At 36.0% G+C, this 26,401-nt stretch overlaps 1 long non-coding RNA gene across 2 annotated transcripts in view; it reads right to left on the reverse strand.

The window, feature by feature from the left end:
• The window catches only part of LOC131580725 (uncharacterized), a 61,738-nt gene that overhangs the window by 27,150 nt on the left and 8,187 nt on the right, over positions 1 to 26,401 (reverse strand). For both annotated transcript variants that reach the window (XR_009277943.1, XR_009277944.1), the window contains exon 2: positions 4,393 to 4,505. This is a non-coding gene — a long non-coding RNA (uncharacterized LOC131580725). The remainder of the gene's footprint in view (positions 1 to 4,392; positions 4,506 to 26,401) is intronic.

Raw genomic sequence — 26,401 nt, forward strand, 5'->3', positions numbered from 1 at the left:
AAAAAAATCTTAGCTGTTCTGACTATTACATCATCTCTTTTGAAGTACTAATGCTAATTGAAATCAGTCAAATGTCTGTCTAAAAGCATATGTGATAAGATACTACAGATCTTTTTTTTATGTACTAGAATACAGGTATATCTGATTTTCCCTAAAGCTACAATCACTGGGGGAAAGGTGGTCCTCATTTTTAGTACTTCATGTTTTTATGTTTACCACTTATATGTGGTTTTGAATGTGCTTCTGAATCTTTACTTTGCAAAAAGAAACGGACACTGCAGTCCATCTCCAGCTGAGTTTCCACCTTGCTTAAAGACTGGTGTTTTTCTCCTTTATTCTTTAAAGAAAAGATAATTTTTAATTAGATTCTGCTTTCCAGATAAGCTGCTCTTCACTTTTAATTCAAGGGAACAAGAGGTAGTCATTGGTGTATGTTTGATCTCTTTGAAATATTTCAGTCTGCTGTGTCATTCAGATGTTTGTTGGGAGGACTTGAAAGTATGCTTTGGTTGCTGTTTAGAAAAATCTAAGTAATCATGTACGTGCAATACATGATAAAAGAAAGTAATGCTTTTTTGCTGGCCTGCAGAAAAGGTGGTCTCCACGTTTTCTTCCTGTTACTGATGTGAAATTCTTAATTGCAAGTACTTTTTCATTTTGCTTTGACCCGTTTTTATAATTTTTAGTGCTGCGTGTTTAACATGTGTGCAGCAAACTGCTGCACTATTGAGTTCCTGCAGATGTTGAGCACCAGTATGATTTTTGTAGCTGCCTCTATGATGTTCAGTCACGGAAGCCTTGATTCAGGATGAAGAAACAATGTTCAGTCATAGATATCTTCAAATGTCCTGACCTGCACCTGGAGAAAAACAGTATGGCATTTTCTTACACTGTCTTTGTGCTGAGCTGTCTGGGATGGTTTACTTTTGTAAAGTGTTTTAAACACATCAGGAAAAGTTTGGAGCCATCCAGTAATTGCAAGTTCCATGTTCCTTTTTGTATCTACAGCAATCCTGTTAATGCTACCTCTTTAAAACTCTTTGTTAGTAAATATCATCAGATAAAAGGCTTTTGTACTCTGGATACAGATGGACTCTGAAAAAGTCCATGAAATAAACACAGTATGACCAGCTGACTCCTGAGTTTAGGTTTACTGGAGGTTTTAGCAGGCTGTTAACAACTACAAGTATGGCATTTTTTTTACCTCCTGATTTGGGGGGAATTTTGCTTATCAGATCACCTCTGTTTTCCTGATTCCCATGTGAATAAACTTGCCCTAAAAGAGACATCTCTGACTACGTTTTATTACTATTTCAAAATACCTGCAAATCTGAAAATAATTTTAGCAAGAGTATCCCACTGTTGAAATAGTGGCCAGGACAGTGCTATTTTTCATCTGTATTTTGATATAATGATTTCATGTATTTAACATATTATAATTTTCATAATTTTCAAGATAAATTTCAGGAAGACAAACATTAAACAGAGTCATATCAGTGCATTTATCTGGGAATGAAGTCAGACGTAAGGACACATAGCCTGTGTCTGTTTGTGCCTGGACAAGGGAGTGAAACTGTGGGAGGTAACCTTTCACATGAGTGTGCTAGGTAGGCAGTGTTTGCAGGACATAACATTTTTCTTTGTATGTTTCAGCTGGGTTTTTTTCTCCCTGCTCTGGAAAATAGTGTTTTGTGTGATGTATCCTAGACCTTTCTCATTCCTCCCATCTCTACCATCAAAGCATCATATCATAGGTATATATGCAATATTTTTTTCTTTCTTTTTATGGCAGTTTCTAAATAATGCTGCCAAGTTTGTCAAGTCAGATATGTGAACAACTGTGCACAGCAGTTTTTTAGAAAGTGGGGTTGAAAGGAAAATAATTAAACCATCACTACTGGCCAAGAGTTGCATTGAGGTGGTTTTCCAGGGGCAAGAATTTTAACTGTAAACCCATGCTCCTATTCTCTGTGCTGGTTCACAGCATTGTTTTTGTCCCTTCCTTAAGTCCCACCAAAACCCTTGGCTGCAGGCCCTTCCAGTTTGGGGGTGGGGGGTGTGGGGTGTGAGGAAATTAGAAATATAAAAATTTAATACTCACTCTTTAAAACTGGTATTCTAGCTCTTTTCCTTGCTAAGGTAGAATGAAAACCATAAACTATTGGTAAATGTCAACTAACCGCTAGACTTGAAAGAACCAGCAGCTGCTTTCTGCTTATGAAGCAGAGAAACTGTGTGGGAGGAGATGTAAAGAACCTCCTCAAATACCCGCTGTAACAGAGGGGCGGGGGAGAGACTGTACTGAATATGGGGTTTAACCTTTAGAATTCTTTTTCTGTTCTCTCATGCTCTTAGACTTGTATGAAAATGCAAAATGGCAATTGATTTTTTTTCAGGTAAAGGCATCAGACAAAGGCCCCATGCCACCTAAAACTAATTTCTGATAAAGAATGGAGTACTCAGCTTGCCTGTATCAATTTTGTGTCTGTTCAAGATTTATGGTATGAATCTCATGAACAGTTTTCAAATGTATTTAATGAATAATTGTTTGCAAAGGGCTTGAGTGTGCCTCAAATCAGATGCAGTATTTCAATGCAGTAGTATTATTAACAGCATCGTTAGTGTAGTATTGAAATGGCAACACTTAAAAATTCATCTACCACAAATCTGAAATGATGAGTTTGTCTTGAATACAAATAAACATAGAGGAAATAGATTGGGAGGTATTAATTCATGATGTCTAAAATGAGATCAAAAATAGGCCACAGGTTTACGTTAATATAAATTGAGACAAATTCTAGCTTGGCAAAACTGACCTAAAAGCTGTCTATACAAAGCAACTAATGTTTCTTCTGCTTCTAAAAGGAAGTCCATATCTGCTGTTGAGAAAAGACAAAGGGTTGTTCTGGGATGGTTTTCAGGGTCTTTAAGTAACTTATTTATGCAGTAATTCATAAATCCTTCATTATGTTCTGATATGAAAAAAACATGTATACCCTCATTAGTTCGTGGTAAAACTATTTTTAGCCCTTTTACAAGTATTTGTGAAAACAGACTAGAAAATGTAGAAAGAAAAATGATTGGATCGTTTGGGGTTTTTCCCCTGAAAATAGTCAATTACAAGACACTTAATAAATGTGTCTGGAAAGTGAGGTGGCAATCTGGCTTTTTTAATTGGAGACCTTTCTGTACCTAGATGCTGACTTTACTGGGCAGATGAAACAGCTCTCAAGGAATGATAAATATTGTTCAGCATGAGAAGATTGTTTTCACATGAACAACTCTCATATATGGAAAAAAAAAAAAAAAGAACTTCAACTCTGTTATTTCACCTGCTCTTCTTTTAAACACGTCCTTTCTTGTTTGCTGACTACTCCCACTATGGAGCACTTGTCCACAGTCTTGGGAATTACTACTAACTCCCTAAGATGGGGGTGGGAAACTAGAACTGGTGAACAGGGGCTGGAAGGGTAACAGCTGGAGGATATTTGTGACAGATCAGAATAACAGGAAGAGAGAGAGTAAAAAAGAAATGGTCAGCACTTTTGGCTTTTTAAAAGTGGGGTGCTGATGACTTGCTGTTATGCTTTTGCAATGTCTTGTTTCCAGACTGCTGGCTTAGTCAGCCACATCTTTAATTTTCCCAGTTTATAACAGCTGCTTTGGCTGCTACCACAGAAAGAAAAATTATAATTTCCAAGCCTTCATTTCATCCCTCTTTACCTATAATCCTCAAGTTCCAGTCTGTCTGACCACTTGACTGGGCTTTTTAATTAACAGATCTTCTTAGGGGCCCTTAAATGTGTTTTGCATATACAGGAGCACTAAACAGCCTTGGAAACTCTTGATGAGATGAAAAACATCCTGCTGGGAATATAAAATGGCACATAGTGCCTAGAATAATGATTTCCATAATTGAAATTTTCATGTGCTGTATTAAAAGGCATCATTTACCTGAGGTCCTGTTCTTTTGAAAAAAAAAAAAAAAAAATTCATTTCAAGAACTTTTCTGTTCATCTCTACATGGTTTTGTTGATTCCTCAAAAGAAGGCTTATGGGCTCAGCAAAAAAGGCACAAAGCTGAAGATAAAAACTAGCATTTGAATATTTTTGTGCAATTGGTGATTCAGATGTACTTACTTGATTTGCTCAAATGAGGCAGGTGGTGGAGTTCTGTAATGATCTTTACTTTGTACTCGAGACCACTGATCATTTGGCTGAGGTGGCACATTGTTAATGATGTGTTAATAAACAACGTAATTTGGGAAGGTAGACTCTTCGATGGAAGGTAATAGCCCTCCCTGCTGCCAGTATCTTAATGTAATCAGAGAAAACATCTTGTTTTAATCATTTACTTATTGAATGGCACAGCAGCTAATCTCTGGGATGTACCTTGGAGACCCGATTACGTGTTTCATTGACATCTGGGGAACCGACACAGATGATGTTGGTCAAATTGCCCTCAGCTCCCTTCATTGCTGGTCTGCAGCACTGTGGTGATTTGTCTAGAAGACAAAGAAATAAAGAATTTTGTTTGATACTTTAGGATATGTCCAATAGATCAGCCAGTAATTGATCTTGACATTCCCCAGGGAAAAATTCCTAGTGTCAGTGTAAAGGTCTTAGTGGTTTTGTACAATCTGTACTAACTTTTTCTTCAGATTTTCAGATAAGTTTTGCTTCAATCTAGCTCTAAGTGAAATTAGATTATTCATAATATTAAGATGTGACACAATACTGTCAATATGTCTTATATTTTCAATAGTTTAAACATCATAGTTACATCAGTGGTATTATTTCCATGCTGTTCTGACTTGCTGTTCATATAGGCTCATTCAAACATATAAAACAATAAAAGATTGCCAGAAAATGAACTCCAGGATTATTTTTCAGTCCTACAGATAAGTGTTGGCAAGATCAGTTTCTGGAAAATCAAATACTAGACCTGTGTATGTTGGTTTTTTTCCATAGTGTAATTCTGAATTATTTTTTTCTTACAGAAAATTATTCCTCCTTAACTACTGAAATGCAGGTCTAAGTAATAGTCTGATCTTTACTGCTGACATGCACCAATCCTAATGAAACCTGCACCACCACTGCACTTTCTCAGTAGCTCTGAATATTATTCCAGTTTCAGCCTGTGATATTCAAAAGCACTTGAGGAAATACATAAACGCCTCCCCCCGTCCCTGAAGTGCAGTGGGTTAGGTGATGGCATTTTCAAAGCCTTCTAAATTCTTCGCATTCAGGAAAGAAAATGCAAGAGCTCAAGTAACAAATATTTGAATAGTTTCTCAAAGCCACTTTATTAAATTGGACTCCTTTAAACAAGTTTAGTCCCAAGTAAGTGTGGTACATTAGATCTAAAAATATTTTTTTCAAATCTATACTTTTCAGTGGTATAATGGTTACTTTTTGAAGAACTTGCGGCCTTGCAAAATACTGTCATTACCTAGCATCTTCTCAAAAAGCCTGGTGTCTAGTATTAACCATCTTGTGGTTTCATGGAAGACATTTTGAGAATTTGGGATCCATCTTGTTCAGCTATGCCTTCTCTATTATGATTAATAGAGGAACATGCACATTTGAATTCTTTGACTAGCTTTGAAAGTCTCACATTTTTTTCTTTGTCTATTTTATAGGACATGAAAAAAGCCCCATCATCCCTCAGGGCATTAAAGCACAGTGCTTTAATTACACAATGCCCATTAATGCTAATAAATTTCATGCTAAAGACCTATGCTGTACCAGTGCCAAGTAAAACATAAGTCTCCTTCCTTTTCAAGCCCTGTGCCACACACTGCCTGGACATGCAGCCATTAAAATGAGCTCAGTTGCAACGACAGACATTAGACACAGATGCAAGATTTCATGTTGACTTTCAACAGCTTCCACAGGTTGAAATAATGCTAACACTTGATTTTCAAGTAATCTTTAAAAGTATTTAGATAGGAATAGTGTTAGGTGAGTGACAGAACATATGTGAAATCGAGTGATAATATTTTCTACTGCTGCACTTTTTCTGTAATCTAACTTGAGTTTTCTCTGTAAAGATTACTTTGTAATGATACTCAGAAGAATGAATTTACCAACTGTATAAGATAAAGCATGTTTGTAACTGTTCATAAATCTTATTTCATTCTCTGCTGTTTCTCTTACCTAGTCATTAACTGCAGCTTTTTTTTTTTTGTTTTTTTTGTTTTTTTTAAATTTCATATATCTCTGCTGTTAGCAGTTCTAGAATTTGACCTCAGAACTAAATCTCCTTTTGCCTTGGAATATTCATTGAAATCAGGCAGTCATATTACTCTTGATCTATGTGTACAAGTACTACAAGCAGTTCTACTTTCATGGTGGGTGGGGTAGAGGAAGAGTTTGGGATTCAGTTTAGGAAATTTGAAGTAAGGAGAATGTGTCAGTAGGTGTATCAGTCCAGGAGATGCAGACTTTTTTTCATCTCTGCAGTTAAGAAAACATCCAAGTTCTCTTTGTACTAACAAAATGAAAATGTAATGGTGATCTGGTCTGGTTGAGAACGGAGAACGAATGGACACAGCTATGCATTTAGGAGGAGCTGAGTGATGGTTAGATGGTAAAATGCATAAAAAAACCCCAAAACAATTTAGATACTGGCTATGAAATGTTAGAATATGCCTAGACTTAGCAAGTGGGAGGATAGTGGGATCAGCCAAAGGAATGCAAGGAAATTTCATGAAAAATAAATCTGGATTTGTAATTAAATGGGCAGTGTTCAAGTTTTCTGATGTTCTTTGTACTTCACCTCAGGTGTGATGTGGAGAATAGCATTGGGTTTCGGTTTGGTTTTTATTTTTTTAATAAATAGTTCTGGACTATCCCAAATCCCTGTGTAACAATCAGTGCTGATATCCTGAAGGGGATTTATTAGTTAGTCAAAGGATTACCAGTCCTTTCTTTCTGAAGTCTTTTGGCAGAGCAGTCTTCAAGAGCAGACAGAAGGGAAGAGAGGTAGGTAGCACCTGGGTTCAGAGTCAGAAATGTGCCACATCCTCATGGGCTGAAGGAAGAGGAACATGAGGATTAGGAGAGGGTGAGCCCAGCAGAGAGCTGAGCTCTCTGCCCATTGTTCTTCCTGTAAGGCAGAGGGCCCTTGGGGGTCTTCTTAGAGTGCTCTCAGCAGTTTATCCTCAATCACAAACCTCTATATTCAGGGCATTTATCACATTTTTACAATGTTTATTATATAACATTTTCTATGTTCTGTTTATACTGCATTTGTGTTCTGCTGAAAGACTGGAAGACTTTGGCTGAATTTGAGTGCCTCTGTAGAAGCAGTCTCCCATACGACAAAGAAAAGGTATATTACAAGCAGAGAGTTTTTAAGAATGCTACATGTTGATGAGCACTCATTATCAGAGCTGGAAGAATTTTGAAAACCTTTCTGATGACTAAAACTCCTTTTTACACCTCTGCTTCCTAAACTGCCAGTCTGGTGGGAGCTTACATTATTTTTAACAATAAGGTCTTTCGCCATTGAGTCCTAAAGGCCTGGAATCACACTTAAAACAATAGTCTCTAATCTTAGATGCTATTCTGAATATCCTTTTTATTTTTAAATTAGTGAGAATCTTGAGTTGTCCCAAATCTTCCCACCATAAATTGGACCTTCCCCCAACATTGACTAGTTTCAAGGACAAATCATGTTGCTTTTTCAAAGTTTTGCCTGCCTACATTCACCTTGCTGCTGCTCGTCCTGCTCAGAGGCAGACCTGTTCCAGCTCATTGAGGACTGTCAGTCATGAAAGTATTAAACTTGTTATGAAAAGCCTGAAAACATGGATGTACCTAGGTGCTAGGCTTTTAAACTCATTGCAACTTTATTAATGGCACCCTGGGGGAAGCATCTTTTAGTAATAAACATAGTCACAGATTTGAGCTAAAAAGCTGGATTTACTTTGTTTTGGTTGTGTACTGAGGCATTATCAGGAAATGATTTAGAGCAATAGCCGTGAACTCTTAGCTTGGATCGTGTTAAACTGAAGGTTCTCCATGACTGAAAATGTTTTTCTGACTTTATGGGAGCTTTCCCTCTCCTACCCCCTGGAGGGTAAGTTTTAAACTTTGCAGTTTAAAATAGCCATATGTTAAATAGCATTTGTTGAGCTTATTCAATAAGCAAATATAATTTCACTTTTTCTTGAAACGTTTATTCCTGCTCTGCTTTTGAGATTACACACGTGCCATTGTGCATTTCTTCTCCCTAGCAGTCTCTACATGAAATCTATTTTCCCTGAAAAAATGGAATCTTTGTGTCTTTGTCTCCTCACTAGCTTTCAGGCATGTTTTGGCAGGGGCTCTGACTGTCGAGGCACTGGAGAGGAGGGGCCTTGCACTCATTTGTCAGCTTTTCTTGCATCTGTAATTTTTGCCCACTCAGCAGTACTGGAGGGGCTTAAAAAAGGGGGAGAACTTGCAGTTGTTGGAAGTCAAACTCCTGAAATAATTGCCAGACTGTAACAGTTTGGGAAAGAGGTGTGTGTGAGAGAAACAACAAATGCTTTGGCTGAAACCAGCTTTAGTTTTAAGGTTTTAGCAACTCTCCATTTCATGTAATTGCATGCCTTTTCCCCATAGATCTTTACAGGCAATGGTACTGTGTTTTTATAGATTTGCTCATTATGTGTTGATAAACTGGCTTTTCTTAATGATGATGAAAATAATTTCACTGGTGTTCAAGACTTGGTTGTTTCCAACCAACAGTTTAATTAAAAATGCTTAAGTCTTCTCTAACTTTCGTCCTAATCCTTTCCTCCAATCTCCCTTCACAAGCTGGGTGCTTTTATCTCCTCAGGTAATGTAATCAAACAGAAATTAGTTAATTTTTTGATTATTATAAGACAGATCCCTTCATACTCAGGAAGGCATTTTTCCTCTTCAGCTTTTTATGGAATATTAACACTGATCTGTCCTCCTCGTTTGAGTAGGCTATTTAAGCTCAGGGCTCATACTGTGAGCTGTTAATTAATCAGTGTGACAGATGAAGAAAGTATCCAACTATGAAAGAAAACCTTACTTCAGTGACTAACAATAAGGATGTGAGCCCGAGTGATTTAAAGGATTTTTTTTTTTTTCTGAAAGTGTGATAAGGCGCCTTAAGCTGTTTGAGGTAACGATGGGGTTTTTTTGCTCAGATTGTGTCACTGCACAAACATTAAAGGGCTCATCAATATTTTGTCTTGAAAAGTCTAGACAGGAGTTAAAAGAGCCTCTCCTACAGTTTGAAGAGATCCTGTTTCCCATAATTAATAACAGGAAGCCAGTAAATAAAGCTTTACTGACAAATGAAACAGTAACATGTACCCAGAAACATTAGCTCCTGGCTGAGAAATGTAGCTGAGGTCTGCCGGTTTTAGTGTACAGGATAAGATTGCTGTGGAGGCACATTAGAGCTTTGCTCATGTCTAATTCAGTTATGTGATAGCAGACTAATAGTCAAAAAGTAATGATAATGCATTTTAATTATTGAGAGTGATTTGTGACCTTTGTTTACATTTGTGTTACAGTCCAAGAACTCTTCCCCTGTCATTAATGGAAATTCTTTGAACTCAAAAGGAGATTTTCATGTTTATTTAAAAGCTACCAGAAGGCATTTCAGACATTTCCTGGAACAAACTGTATATATGTATTTTAGGAAGATAAGAAATGAAAGGAAACTTGAGGAAAAGCTTTAAATTTCTTCCTTTTTGAAGACTGCATTTTCCTTTCAAAGATACATTTTCAGAAAGTGGTTGGAAACTTTTAGAGTTAAAATCAGTTAAACAACAAAAGGGTAGTTAGACCCTCACCTCTTCTGTACCAGCGTAAAACCAGAGCAGTGCTATTTATCTCACTGAGCTGTTAAGTTCATTTCAGTAACTCCACACTGTACAGGCAAAAATTCAGCCTTGCCCTTGCCACACTTCTGATTTCTTTGGTTTTTTGGGTTACACTGGAGGGGGAGGTTGGAGGAGGTTTCTGTCTGTGTAGTTGTGGGAGATTGGTTGTTTTCCTAGGGAGCAGCAATGACTGAATGCAATATTCACAAGTACTGGGAAGTACATTTAACTCTGTGTTTGTGCTGGACCTTAAGTCTGGGCTTGAATTATGGGTTCATCATCTGGCATGCTGACTATACGGTACAGCTGCGTAATACAGACTGTTTGTCATCTTGGTGCTGACCTTGAAAAGAGAAGAAAATAAATTTGTTTCACTGATTCTTAGATACACTGGACAGTAAATTCCTGCTTTAGCTATTTAATTTACAGTAAACTATTAAATTCTTTCCCCCTGAAGGTGAGCTGTTGGGCTTTCTGCTAAAAATGACAAGATAGGACAAAATAAGCTTGTTTGTAGAGCTGATGTTTTTCCCTTTTCTGTATATTTTAGAGGATTAACAGCCGTTACTCCACAGAAGCATGGTGATGAATACTAAATAGTCCACCATAAGGCATTTTGGAAGGAATTCAGTAAATTCAAAGACACCCCAACATTGTATTCCATAACTTTTTCCATTGACTGTAGCTTGTACCATGAAAGCAACAGACTATATCCCAAAAGAGGACCACACTGTTTACAATACCTTGTCAGGTTAAAATGTTTCCTGGTAGTTATCCTCTTATTGTTGACTGATTTAAGCTAGATATTTGAGCACACGAATCTAACCTTAAGCACAGGCTTCTCCCATTTTCCTCAATGAGTTTCCATATTTTCACAGTTCATAATTGTACTTCTGTTATCTTCTAAATGCCTTTCCCTCCCCTGCTAAGTACTGAGTTCTGTCCCCTTGAATCATGCATGCCAATATCTAGCTAGACTTACAGCTTTTAAATGAGACAACCTGTGGAATGTGGTGCTACTTGACACAAGTGCTTGGCTTCTTACTGAAAATAAATAGCTCAGATGTCACTTCAAATGCCTACTGTAACAGAGAAAAGTCAGAGACAACTGTTGAAGGTGCACTTTCCAGGCACTTATAAGGTATTTTATCAAGTTTTTTCCCTAGCTCAGAGCTGTGTGAACTCATGAGTTCCCAATGAAGTCTATTGTGGAAACATTTTCTTTAACACAAAAAAGTTACTCCACACAGCAAAGCTGTGAATAAAACTGGATTACTTTTTCATTTATTTTGGACCTTTGGAAATCATGTGTCTTGATCTATTATGTGCAGCATATAGGAACAGAAATTTTTTCTAATTAAAAAGGAAACAATATACAAGTCTCTTTAATACCAAACTCGAGTATCTTCAATGTCATGTCCCAGAAAATATTCTTATATTGAACCTGATCTTTGTATTCAGTTTTTGATGTGGTTTAGCATAAAAAAGCTGAAAATTTCCATGTTTAGGGTGCTTCTTTTAGAAAGAAAGGTGATCCATCAGTGAACAGTTTGAATTCTTTGAATTGTCAGATTATATATTACCAGTGCACTGGTCATGTTTAAATGCATGTTTCAGAGAGATTAATGACTATAGTAAATACTAGACTAATGTAGAGTAAGATTCCTGACATAACTTCTGTTTAATCTAAAAGATGCTTATATGAAAAGCTACGGTTCTAATAGGAGTAGGTATTTGTGGCAACATTTTGCTATCTTTAACCTTATAGTAAGTACATGGTTTCCAAGTGGAACTCTTGATAACTAGCAGTTTCCAGAATATTATCTAGATTTCCTGTTTATTTTATGTGGTATTGTAAGGATCATCTTGTGCCTTTTTCCAGAAGAACGAAGACTCTATTTTAATAGGGTATTATCTAAACCCTACTTCGTTAAAGTTACAAGGTTCAAAGTAACTGTAGGAACCCCGATTAAACCTCAACTTTTAATACAATATTTCCTTTTGTCCTCTAGGATTTTTAATTACTTTTAGCATACTTTTCTTTGTGTGTGTGCTTGTGACTGGACTGTCATTTAAAATATTGTCTACTTTAAAGGTAAAGATTTATTTCTGATTCAACAGGAGTCTCCTTATAAGAAACCTAACCAGAAAAAAGTAAAGGAAAAATAATTTTCATTCAACTTCAAATATTAAAGTTCCTAATTAAATTCCAGACCATTATTTAAATATGTTAAGAGTCTATTTTTATGGTGCTTCACATTTACTGTAGGAAGACTTTGAAAATCTCTTTAATTCATAGAATTTGGGAAACTCTGCTTAGTTCTTTTAAGCAATAAACATACTTTGGCATAGAATTTTAAGAAGACATTCCTATTCATCCTCCTTTTAAATTAAATAATGATTTTATTGGTGAAAATACTGTAAATTACTGTGAAAGTGTTAAAGTAGAAGCAAGCAGATGGATTAAGACTTAAAGAATTTGCCCCTAAGTTCCTTTTAGCATGACTGCTGTAGGCTGCCTCTTGGAAAGTTTGGCCTACTCTTTGCAAAAGCTCTCCAGGCTGTCAGGGAGCAGGACAGAAGTGAAATAGAAAAACAGTTTTGAACTGCCATCAAGTAATAAAATCTAAGGATAAGCCAATAGGATATGTGAGTTCAGGCATTTAATTTTCAAAGGTGTTCATCTTAGAGATTCAATTAAAAAAGAGGTTTAGACTTTCAGTTTCTTCTTTTTAAAATAGGGAACGGAAGGTTCTAGTGCTAGCATTAGAAAATATCTTTGAAAGGGACAGACACTTACTGCTGCATTTATTTCAGTGATGCTGTAGAGTGGAGAGGCCTCCTGGCTCTCCCAACTTTTTCTGTCATGCATCCTCCAAGGGTTTCAGAAGGAGGGCAATGCCCTGAGAGGCCTCATTGTGCTCTCACTATTGTGACAGTAAGTATGGCGAGTCAAAAATGGAGAAAAATTCCAATACTTTGTGTGCAGATTCTGCAAGTTATAACTTTTGCTTTACAAAAAACAGGAATTGGAAAAAAAAAACCCAAACCAAAAAAAATAAACTTTCCTGTAATGCCCTCTTGAAACATTAGAAATTTAAACGCACCAGTGTAATCAGAGGAAGAAATAGTAGAATTGCATCATTTTTTTTGGCAGCAGAGGAGTAAGGGAATACCTGCCGCTATTATTTCCTGATGTCCTAGTTTAAGTTCACTAAATCAATGTGCCTCATGTTCTTAGTCCTTTAAACACAGGTACTTGTGTTTTTTGAAATGCCAGGAGATAGGAATATGAGAAGATGAAACAGGATTTTTATTTGTTTACTTAAATGTTCTCATACAGGATTATGTAGCTACCTTGGTCTGTACCTTTCCAGAAGCATTATTTCTCCTGGGTGACCAGGTTAAAAAAAGTGGATTTTTGGGGTTTTTATAATAAAACATATAAGGACATAGAACAAAAGACAGTGATATTTTCCTCTTCCACTGCTTTTCCCCTGAAAGGAGATAATTTTCTATTCTCATAAATAACAAGTACTATTCTCTTTTGTAAGTATCAAGTGCTTTTCTTTTTTACTTTTTTAATGTTCTCATTTATTACTAGACTATATTATTGACGTAGGTGTAGTAGAAGCCTTCATTTATGGTACAGGAAGGGAGTTTTGTTAAACAACTTTTAGCCTTTTTTTGCCAGGCTCTGTACAGTACTTTCTCCCTGAAGTCATTATAGGAAGTGACAGATATGGCAAACTTGTTTTATAAGTATGTAATATGTCATACAATATTTTGAAGTATGCAGTGATTCTCAATTTTTTTAAGTAGTATGGCATAAAATACCTCATTTTACTAATTAAGTTAGCATATACAGACATTAACATTTAAATGCTTCTTGCCTTCAGGTTAGGGCAGGTCATACTTATGAAAGTATATTCTCCCTCTTATTTCACTTTCAGAGTTTCGATCTGCTTCTCACCTGCAGTAAGGCTATAGCCGGGACACTGGGGGTGGTTCTGGCTGGCTGAAACAATTTGGCCTTTCATCTGTTCCTCCACCAGGAGTTGTACCGATAAAGGCAGCAGAGTGGAGCGTGGCCTGGGCAGCATTGCTGCTGTGCAGGTACTACAGCCTGGCCAGTGGGGTTGGTTCATTGAAGAGGTTTCAGCAGTGCATTTCAATTCTTTTCAACTAGGAAGAAAGCTTTTAAATCACTCTCTATCCAGCAAAAACATTTTGCCTCATGACGCTGAGTTCTGACATTGCAGAAGAGTGCTTGGACTCTGCATTTTGAATGCTTCTAGACAAAATTTCTCTCTGAAAAGACAAGCACTATTTAGTGAACTGAGAACTCCTTTGTGTTCCTTTTGTTACTCTTTTTGATTGACTGTTAAAACCATTTTTCCTCCTAATTACTAAACGATGCAGAATTGCATACTCATTTCTTAAAAATTGTTAAGACTTTTCTGCCTTAAAATGTGAAGAGAGTCTTCTGTAAAAATTCATGTAAAGAAAAAAAATGAACAGACTAAAGTACCAGAATTATTTGAAGTGTATAAATAGTGTGCATTAAAGTTGTAGTGGTATTTGGCTTTGGTTTTTGGAGAGCCTTTTGTGGGGGTTGTAGTTGTTTTTAATCTGGAGATCTCTGACCTTGATGGGACTCCATTGAAAGAAGAAATTTTAGTTATCCTCCACCTTCTAATCCCAAGTATGCTGCCATGTACTTGGCTTCCACTTGATAAAGGAAGATACATATTTGTTAAATATTTGTGTATCTCTCTTTTAATCATATAAACCTTTCTAATTAAATGGTATTGTGTCTTTGTAAAGAAATAACTACATCTTTTGTTGGATAGTATGTTTTTTATGATACTGCAATAAACAAACCAGCATTTTAACATGGTAGGCAACTTCCTGGTGTTAAAACCAACAAAAACAAGTCCAGCACATGATTCACAGTGAGAAATTTCTTGTAAAGGATTTGCCCTAAATTTGATGGTAGCTCAAAATACTTGAAGGTTTTGAACTTGTATTTCTTATTAATTCCACAACTCAGACAAATCTTTGAAGAGCCTCTGAAACATTTCCCCTCCTTTTTTAATTTTTTTAAGTGTATACCTTTCCCTCTTCAGAGCTTTAAAATGGAAGATGAAGGCTGTGGTAAAAGGCCCTTCAGCTGAATTCCTGTGAAATATGGAGTTTATTCCATGCTAAGTCCCCTGCAATCAGTACCAAATACCACACTAGTATGGCTTGGAAAATGCCAGCCTGAATTAACTTTGATAAAGGCTGAAGATGTTTCTCAAGAAGAGAAGCATCTCTTTAACATTCTTACCTACAATACCAAGATGGAGGTTTTGAAGGCCAGCGAAAGGGTCTCAGGTACCTCTGTCAGCAGCATATTTGCTTAGCTTTGGTCATAAAGCAGAGGCTGAGAAGATATTTATCTTCTCTGGCTTGTTACATGTATCACTTATTTTGTGATGGTGGAATGATCTGGCAGCAGAATTATTTTTAAAACAGAGCTGAATCTCATTTATTTTCCTCTTCCCCCCCAGATTGCACTAATCAAAGTCCAAAAGTCATCCTTCCCCTCCCCTGAATAAATTTGCATAACTCATAGAAATTGCAATCTATTAAAACACCTGAAAAATAGATTTGGATCTGGGATTGTGATAAATATACCTTATCTGTAGGACTGGTATTAGGGCATTTCTATATTTTATTAAATGATTTAACTGGATATTTTATTGGAAAATCTGGGCTGAGTAGTTTCACTTGTCCCAAATGGACTAAGAACTTTTTCTAGAAATTATTGAAGTTGATATTGTTGCACATAAGATTGCTTGCAAATTTCCCCACAAATTTTGTATTTTGTTCTATCTTGAGCTGTTAATTATGCCAAACAACTTTGAGGTACTTCTGGCCCACTGCATTAAGCACTAAGTAGCTCAGTGGGAGGCCATGTTGTTGTGCTTGTATGAGGGTGAGATAAAGTAGCATTACTCAGTGTGTTTAATACATGTGACCACTGAATGCCAGATTGCTAATTTATACAAAGTCCTTCACATAAAGAAATGAATCACTGTATACCATTCATTGCTACTTTTTTTAACTGACAAACTGATAAATATTTCATGACCACAGGTAAGCAGTAAACTCAGTTTTTCCAGCCCAGAAAACTTTGAGTTCAAAACCAGTGCTGTTCTACTTTGAATTTCAGTAAAATTTAGGACGAATGAAGAGATCTGTCTGCAATAGTTGATTTACTGCTAAATGTGAAACAGCTATTTTGGAGTCAGTGTGTCTGTTTTTTGACTATAAATTCTCTTTTAATCCCTGGAAATGTTTTCTGAAGCACTTTTCTTTAAAAATGGTACCACTCCACATGAAGTTTAACTTTATGAATCACCATCCTCCAGCTTGACAGAAAAGCCGACATTCAAAGACTGCAGTACTTCTGAATTAGGCGTCAAACATGAAGTGAAATCTTCTTATGTTTTTGGTGAGAAGTGGCACTTGATCCTTAAGGCAAAGAAATTCACTTCAACCTATATGACACATCACATTACGAGCAAGTGCACTGGCAGGGCTATAAGATGAAATGCCATTTTCTGTTAAGTTAAAAGTAGGACGTTTTTTCCATTTCTGAGAGTTCTATCACTTCATGTACTTGCTTTTGGAAATGAAAAATGGCAACGGCCCTGTACAGAAGTGGCCTATGAATTACAGAAAAGCAGCTTACGCTGAGTAGTGTGGCACAAGAAGATGCCAGGCATTTCATGACCAGAGAATGCAGCACAGTCACACTGAAATTACAGAGCCCACAAAATTTAGTTTTGCTAAGTCTCTTTTTCTTAAATAGAGAGGAGAATGAATAAATTTAATTAGTTATGCTTTTTAGCAGGCTTATAGATGATCAATATACTTACAGAACTTGTACAGTTAAGTACACAGAAGAAAGAGATAATATGGGGGTTTTTAGGTTTGTTAACTTCAGTATCCTGATCTAAATTACTGCTGCTAGGGTTTGAGGGTGATACACAGCTCTGTGTATCATATACCATACAGAACTACCTAGATTTCTCTGCTACTCTACAGCAGTGTCCAAAAGATTATCTGCTTTGGTTTATAGTAGGATGAATAATGGGAATAATCCTAACACAGCTTTTCACAGCTTGGGAATCAGAGAATAAACAAAGTGGAATTTCTCGTATTATATTCTGAATCTGGAACAAGAGCCCAGATGAACCTGGGTGTCCTGCTGGCTTCACCAGTAGCTTGGTTTTTCCTTAAGGAAGCTTATAAAAAAGTTTCAATCTACAGTAATAGGTTTTATTTAATTGTCATTCTGGCATTTACATTGGAATTGTGTTCTACATATGGATAAAAGCAACTATAAGGCCATAGAGGTGATGGAATGAATGAAGAGAATTTTATTCTTTGCACTATAGTTTGATAAATTGCTTTAAGATTTTTCTTGTTTTAATGGCTTTGAGACAATTTTATTTTCAAGAGTTTGAATCAGTGGAAAAAGAATAACAAAGACTTAAAAACAAGAAATGCAGTGAGGACTGTAACCCTAGCTCACAAAAGCTTTTGCTTATAATAATAAAGACTAGAGTTGTAATTAGCTTTTTTGGAGTGTTTTTCACTCCAGCTGCACTAGACAATACTCTGACTTGTATTTAATACATACAGACATATCTACTTATTTTCCTTTGCATTGCAGCATGTGTACTTCCCTAATTGGCAGCTTGCCATTTATATGTGGAAAACAAGATTGTGTTAGCAAGAGGGAGAGAGTTAAATATCAAATGTCTGCAGTGCACAAATATCTGAGCTAGATTACTACAAGGAGAAGATATTTAAGTTTGAATTTAGTTAATTTGGATCATAATGCACTTAGATTTTCTGTAAGGTTAAACATGAGTTACAAATAGCCAAAGTCCAAGTTAGAACTCAGACTGCCACTGTGAGCTTTCATTTTAACACCCATTACTTTCATTTAATGTTAATGTGGAATCTGTATAGATATCCAGAAAGAGTAGATTGACTCAATAAACCCACTCAAGTTTTCTCTTAATACTGAAACTTATGTCAAACTACTAAGATACTTTTCTCCCCTAATGAAGGATGGAATTGTAAAGGCATTCTGCTTTGGTTTTGGAAGTTAAACATCACAGGTAGGAACAAGATGACTGAATACAATGTTCCAGGAAATAAATGCTCCTCACTCCATACAAGAACTAAAAAATTAGCATTAATATCCCACACATTTTTTTGAATTAGAGAACTGATGTAACAACAAGTACTTTATCAGGGACTGTATCACTGCCCTTTTAAATGGATGTATTGCTAATCTGATTGAGGATCACTTGGCACCAATTTCATGTGGTCTATCTAGGCCAGCACACTCTATCTTGAAGTAAAGCATTAAAATAAAGTTCATCTTCCCTGGAAAAGTCTTGCTGTGTCTTCAAAATTCTCTTGCTACATGTTAACTGAAATTGATAGTGAGTAGAGCCAACTCTGATTCTGGATCCTGTCCGAGAAGTCAAACTTTTCACTAGTACAAAATACTTACATAAAACCAACGAGTTATGACTAAATACCTAAATTCTAGAAGACAGGATTTTAGTTCTTTTTAAGCATGTTTTAAGACATTCATGGCTTAAGGGCAAAGAAATAAAATGAATTTTTAAAATGCTTTCAGGGAGACTCAGTTTAGGACTTCCATTTCCTTAAATTCCTTTTGTCAGTGTCCCTTTTTCTCTTCAGTGTATGACAAGTGCTTGTAGTAATTCAGGTGTTGCAGATGGATTACAAGCTGAAAAGTATTGTGTGTTTTGTGCCTGCCAACATAAGGAACTGAATTAATAGGTTTTGAGTACTCAAAAGCAATGCCTTTCTAGACAGAGTACTTGAATTAGACAAACAGACTCTGAAGACTTTCTGACACAAGCTGTCTGCTATAGCTTGCATAAATCTGTGCTGAATGAATACTTAACTAGAATTACTTGGAAAGAGTCAATAGAAGTACTGCCAAATGAAACAAACAATTCTCTTAGTTCTGTAAAACTAAGGTGGTTATCAATGAACATAGTCACTACTATATTAATGATTTAGTTATTAGTGGTGATAGGAACAGTGGAACACAGTTAAAATCAACAAAGTTTTCCGTCTCTATTCCAATCCTGTATTTTATTGTTCTTATCCTGAATTTAGGGAATTCAGTAGCTTCCCTGATGTAATCAGTTAGAAGTGACTCTGTTCAATGCATATTATCCACTGTTTTAGCAGTCTGTATGATCTCCACAGATTTTAAAAGAATTTCCAACTGATGGAGCCAGCCTTCAACCCTGCTTTGCTGGGAGCTTACCCAGTTTGTCACACAGGAATTCATTGACTTCCATAAATTTGAGCACATCTTTTCTTTCTTTGCCCTTTCTGTTTATTAAATGTAGTAGCCCCTATCCTCTAGACAGCTTTTGTCAACTGAAACACAGTGGGTAAACCAGGCAAAGTAATTTTCCAGACAACACAAAGTGATTTTTTAACCACCAACAGTAGCCTCTTAAATATTTTTGATTTAGGTGTTTCTGTGAAAATCCTGATGTCCACACATATAACTAGCTTCAGCCTTTGAGCTGGCTGGTAAAATGGCGATACTAAATAAAACATACACTTCAACAGAGTTCAGAAAAAGCTGGGTGGTGTTATTGTGTAATTGCCTTTATTAATCTTTACAGAATTGTCTTCTCTCATCAGCACATCTGTAATATCTTGTTGCACAACTCTGACTCTGGCCTTACAGTTTTGAGAATAAACTAGTCAGTCTTCATGATCCAGATCCAGAGACGTAAAGGATGCTTGCCCTGCTTCATTCCACTAAAAAGGTGTTTCCCTTCACAATATCTGTATTTTTCCTCATCTTTTCACCCTTGCAGATAAACCAGTCACTTTCCCAAGTGCTCTAATGAAGCAATATCATTTCATTAGGTGGCTTAAAAGACAGCCAGAAAATATTTAAATACCTACTTACTCTTGAAGTTTATATAATTCTCTTTTAGTCTGAAATAAGTTTTTATTAAGTTTTCATAATAAGCCACTTATTGAACATTTGTTCCTACTAGGCATCCTTTAAGAAATACAAAAAATATATTAGGATCAGTGTTACAGGACCACGAGTCAATTATCCTTATGAAGAAATAAATGTGAAAGAGCTGTTTGGATAAGAAATGTTATTAACTGAAAATTGAGTTTTAATTCAAGAGTATATAGAGAAATGAGATGTTCTTTCAGCATCACTGAGATAAAGTAGTGCTGGTATGTTGACAAAAGCACTTACAGTTTGTCTTGGAGAGACTTTTTTAGATTTTTCTAATGTCATTGAAAGGTAGAATTACCAGCTCTGGAAGGCAAAAGTGCCCAACTTCCGTTTGCCTCAACAAACTTCTGCTTCTGATTTTAATCAATCTGGAAGTAATTTGACTATGAAAATAATTAGTATTCTCATGAAAAATCTGTTTTAATGCTGCTTTTAACTGCTGTGTTTAGGAAATGTGTTCTTGATTTATCAAGATAGGTATTCTGGTAGGTAACAATAGGAATGGCATTATATGAGGGAGACATTGTCTCCTTGTCGTTCTTAGAGCGGGATAAAATCTGAGGCTTCTGAGGCTGTGGGAAATGAGTTTTCAGTACAAGAAATGTTTTGACTTTTAGTTAAAAGATTGAGTTCTACAGTGCCACCATCTTTTAAAGATTAAATCCACATGACACTATATGGAATACAATATCCATTGTTCATACTTCTTGAATGACTTGGAATCATGTGTTAACATGATGAAACCAGATGGGATGTTCAAACAGTAAACTCCATTCAGTGGCAGCCAGATGTCTTTCCTGGAGAATGGGGGAGGGATCCTCCAAATTGAAATTTCAGAAGATGGCAACTGTCAAATTTTGAGCAATTTATTCAAGTGATAAATATGTTATATTTGTGATTTAGTAATTTCTTATCTTTTTTTTTAGGCAAGTTTGATCTCTCATCTTTGCTCCTGTCTTTAGATATGGATGTATCACCTCACCCAAAATGTTCGTCCCTAGTCCCCCTTTTCCCCTTAAATGAGGAAGTAAAAGTAAAATTAACTTGGCAAGTATGCTGGGATATACAGGGGTTGCTTCTGTGGCTCAACTAACATCTTACAAACAAAAAAAAAAGTGGAAAAAGAGGGCAGCAGAGAACAAAGTAGGTAAGTCAAATGCAAACTGCATAATGTAGTACTAACTAAATTTTAAAAAAGTTTATCAAATGGTTAGCAGCCACTGAGAGAGTTTGTATCTCTAGATTAGATTAACAAATGTTTCTATTATAAGCCAGTTATATCTGTAGCTAGATTTGCAGAAAATTCATGGATATCTCCTTGTATCTTAAAAAACAAACCAAACCAAAATCTCTTCACTTGTGCTACCTTTGACCCTTAGAAAAATTCCACTACAGTGAGCTTGCGGCCGTATGGAGAGACTGTAAATATGTTTGCACAGGTGGTATAGTCTGAGGCCATCTTTAAGGAAATGGCAAAGAAGGTCTTCATTTGGAAATGTTCTCATATAATGAAGTATGCCCAGCATCTTTCAGTGCAGAATGCCTTTTCCAGTGAATCTTGCTGCTTGTCATGAATTAAAGTACAAGTTTTCAAACAGAACAATTGAGAAGCCGTCTCCCCCACATTTCTCTTTAATGCTATCTTAACATCACTTATTTTACATTTGTGCAGTAAAAGAAATGACAGCCAATTTAAGTTTCTAAATTTAAAGCTACTGGATGACAAATCTTTGGCAAGGAGGTGCACAATTCTAGTCTTCGTTGTGCTTGCTGCCTCCTGTTGTAGAGAGATGAGGAAAAAAGGAGCAGGAAGCTCATTAAGATCTTATAGCCAAAGGCCACAAACCCCTCTCCCATAAAAGTCTCAAATTTTCTTGACTGTCTCCTCTTCCTTTGCAACATCCAAAACACACAGTGAATCCTGAGGGCATCCAGCAGGAAATCATTGCTGTCTGTTCTGTGTAAATCCAGAGAAGGGAAGAAAAGGACAGGATATAGGCACTACATAGTGAGTTACTCATCAGAGAAGCATTACAGGATAGAGACCTTTTCTTAATACAATAAAATTTGGGACTTCAGCCAAGTCCCACTGGTCCTTTCAATGGCCTTGGTGTTCTCACAACCTGTGCATGCAAGGCAGCATTCTCCTTTCTCCAGGAGTGTGTTGGCAACATGATGGAGGCCTACACCACTGCTGGGGCTAAATGTGATTCCCTGTGCTGGCTGCTACAAAGGTACAGGTGTGTTGCCATCTCCTCAGAGAAACAAGCAGATGTGTATCTAAGAAGTAGATTAATGAACCTGATACATATTCAGTGTTAGTCCCTGTTCCCTTTGAACTATTTCTTAAAGTACAGGATTTTTTAATTTTTTTTTTTTTTTTTTTTGTGGTATAAATTTAAACCAGTATTTCAGCAAAAAACATCTTGATTCCTCCTCAGAAAGGACAGGAACCTCATCAGCTTTTTAAGTAACTTAGGTTTCACTTCCTTCATTAACAGGACAATAGCTTTAAATTTTTTTTTTGTGGAGAAGATCTTAAATTACCCCAAATTTAATACTGAGTCTGAAAAACTCAGCTAGAATACTGATACGGAAAGAATAGTCCTGATTATTGATTATCTAAATGAAGTTGTAAAGTTGAAGTTGTGTAAAATTTATTCCCTGAATATAAGTACAAAACTGTCACAGGATAGTGGTTAGAAGGATATTTTTTCCTCTTTAAAACAAAACAAAACACCAAAAAAACCCCAAAAACCCACAAATCAATATTTTTTGTGGATTTGACCATGCAATAAGGCAGTAAAACTTTATAATTATAAATAAATACAAATTAAAAATAAGTTTGCCAATGAGGTGAGGAAAGAGGAAGCTTGGATTTACAGACAAAATGTCAGATGAATCCCACAGATTGAAATACCAAAGTCCTCTAAGTTGACCTAGTGAAATTTCATGAGACTACTGCCTGCTTTCCTGTACTATTTTGTATTTTAAGGAAATAACAGAAACTAATCAGATTGCAACCTGGTTATTTTTTGAGGTTTCCACAATAAATGAAAATGTAGATCTGAAGTCATGATCTTTCTTGTGTCAATTTAATGAAAGTATTTCTGTGTCTTTGAACTGCTCCATAAAAAGGCACTATTTCACTTGCATTTATGTTTTTAAGTAAAAATTTTAAAACTGTCATCGTATGTAATGTTGTGTATTTATGTAACTAGTTCCAATTTTTACATCTTTACATTTTGCTGTTTGCAGAGGAATACAGCGATTCAGGGCAGAGCTGTTTAGAGAAGCAGATTGGATGGGGGTAGAGGAGATGGGTAAGAAGCTGCTAATCAGCAAATGGATTTCACAAAAGAAATTTGTCTCTCATTTTAAAATTTGGTGAACTGATGCTCTGAAGCAAACCTGAGCTCTGGACCTGACATGAAGAGAATCTGGAAAGAAGGATGATTTCTCTTCCTTGTCTCTGATATATTAGGAAATAATTTACTTGAAGAAAACTGGAGGATTTTTTAAGCATTATGCAAGACTTAACTATTACATAAGAATAACAGAAGGAGACACCTGGTTGTTTGGGGTTTTTTTGTTATGGCTTTTTTCAACTGACATGAAAAAAAAATATAATTAAACACAATTCAGAGATGTTTTGCCGTAATTTCCTTCTTCAGGTAAAATGCATAGTGAAGGCACTAGCAATGATTGTAAGGTAGAGGATGAGGGAAACATATTCATGAGAAAAAGAAGGTTCAGTGGACAACTTTGTATTTTAGATGCACATATTGCACGTGGGAGAGACTGATAATTCATAAGAGTAAATGAATCAAAGCACAAGAATAGTATCCTATTTCTGCCATGTTGTTTTTTTCAGCAAAGTTAGTTTGCTATCTGACAATTGTAACAAGTCAGTTTAAAATTTACAGAGAATAAGACAGTCTCCTCTGAAAGCCATAATTTTGACCTTCCAAAATAGCAGAAAATGAATTTATATTTTTTGTAATCTAGTTTTTATTTACTTAAATTAGAATCTTGATTATTTCCGTTTTGTTAATTTTTATACTTGTAAATCATTGTAATGTCAGTCATTTGAAAATACTACAAAACCTTCATCTTAGTTTGTAGTCCTGAAAAAAATTTTAACTAGCCACCTAAAGCAAGATAGATGAAACCACTTTTCCAGACAAAGGATTCTGAAGTTCTGGGAGTGAAGGACCCAAATCGCTGCTTCCACTGATACACAGCAGACTCAAAAGTGATGATCTTGACGAGATGGTAGCTGAAAACGGTGAGAATTTACTTCATTGTTTATTTCAAGTCCAACTCTTCAGTGCTCTGTGTTTCCTTTACAGAAACAATGTCTGTTTTCAGTCTGCACAAGTAGTTGAATTCTCAGCTGTGCAAAAAATACAATTATGACAAGTACACTTGACCTTCAGTGAAATTAAGGAGAATACCACCTGCACTAAATATGTCTCATAAACAAATCCAGAAATCAAATCCAGTTGCATGTCTTACTGCAGTAATAACTTTTCAGGTTTTTAAAGTTTTGACTTCTAATTGTACCCTACTCTTAAACAAGGAGTGTTGATGAGTTTTTAGCAGCTGCACTGTGGACAGGAGCACTTTTTGTGCTGAGATAAAGCTGCCCAGCTCTAGAAATAGTCTGTCATTTCAAACAAACATTTTTTTTATTTTTTTTTCCACTATTCTCTTAGAGTTCCAGTGTTTAAGTTAAATTGAAAAACATAAGAAAACTGTTTCAGGACACACTTCCCAGAATATTTTGACCTCTTGACCAGTAGCCACTCCTGGAATAAACTACTATATTAAGATCCACATTTTGTTTTAAAGAAAAATCTCCCTCAAAATCAGACCCCTTAAACTATTTAGGTAATAAAGATGGCCTAAGCTATTTTTTATTTAGCAATGTCATGGGAAAACACCAAAATATTCTTTCAGAGAGGTACAGCTGCTTAGCATATCTGAAAGGTAATCCAGTAAAATAAATGTTGTAGTCCAGATGCAAACACATCTCTGTCATAGAAATTCCCTAAATATAAACCCTCATCTGAACTCTTTTTATCTAAGTCTTACCTTGAAGTAATGCTGTGCATTGAAGATGTGTTATCCTGGGTTATTCTGGCTAGACTAGTAGGGTTTTCCATGAAGCCTACCTGCTGCTATTCACCTCTTTTAAACCAATCCTTTTCCTCCTTTCTTTTCCTTCAGTGTAATGAACACTCCTCAGCATAGCTCACTGATGAAGCAATGTGGAGAATTCAGTTATTTGAAAGTTTTAAATTTCTAAATAGTAATTTTTAATCTTTGGAGGGGGCATAGTTAGCTAGTACGGATAACAAAGTGCAAGAACCATGACTGAACAGTCTTGGATTTGCAGTAAGCTTTATGCCACTGGAGAAGGATGAGTTTTAGTAGCTGGTATTACACAGTGAAAATCATCTTCAATGCCAGGTGAAACCCAAAGGAGCCAGAAGTCCAGCAGCATTGTGTACACAGGGGAAAATGGGCTCCTTGCCCACAGTGGCAAGAAATGTCTACAGAAACCTTTCCAGAAACAACGCAACATTTCTAGTGGTCTTGAAGATGATGGTACCCAGAATATACTTTCTCCTCAGAAAAGTTAAATTGCAGACCTCAAAAATCTTAGCAACCATCTACTAAACATAAAGCATAGAGAAATAATTATTTGTGTACTTTTATATATATTCATTACTAAAAACTGTAGAATTTATAGATTTAATACACCATTTTTGTAAATCAAAATTGATATTGTATAGACCTTATGCAGTTTAGCTCGTTTTATTATTAGTTTTTAAAACTGCTGTTTTTCTTTAAAAATTTTATCAGTCCAAATCTAATTAATAACTGTACAAGAAATCTTTTCTTTTCCAGAGGAACATAAGCTGTATTGCCTTGACTATTTTGTAGCAATGGGTTTTGTTTTTCTCTTCCATTTCCATAGCAAAGAGAATTAATTTAAGAGAGATCAATAGCATTGCCGGCATATGTTGCACAGTGCTGGGGAGCATGAGATGAGTTTATACTTGATCTTGTATCTTGTTGTATAGAATTATGTAAATTAAATAGCCCTACAAAGAAGCTTTTGTTTTTATTAATTTAATGCAGTAATACTAATAAGGGAAAATGTATACAACAAATCATTGTGTGTACTTAGGATAAAAAAATCTGCTAACTCTTGATATTGGGTGGGCGTAATGGGTGTGTAAAGTGCTCTGTGCACTTTGCAGTGTGTGAAACCTGCAGAAACTTTCCAGTAAAGCACTTGCAAAAATGTTGCACCTGGAGAAGGGAGGAGTGAAGAGGGCAAAGGTCAGCATTAGGCATTAAGACACTGACTAAACAGACTTTACACTCGGTGAAAAGTCCAGACAACCCCTGCAGTGTCATCTTACAA

This window comes from Poecile atricapillus, chromosome 7 (assembly GCF_030490865.1).
Source record: "Poecile atricapillus isolate bPoeAtr1 chromosome 7, bPoeAtr1.hap1, whole genome shotgun sequence".
Taxonomy (NCBI): Eukaryota; Metazoa; Chordata; class Aves; order Passeriformes; family Paridae; genus Poecile; species Poecile atricapillus.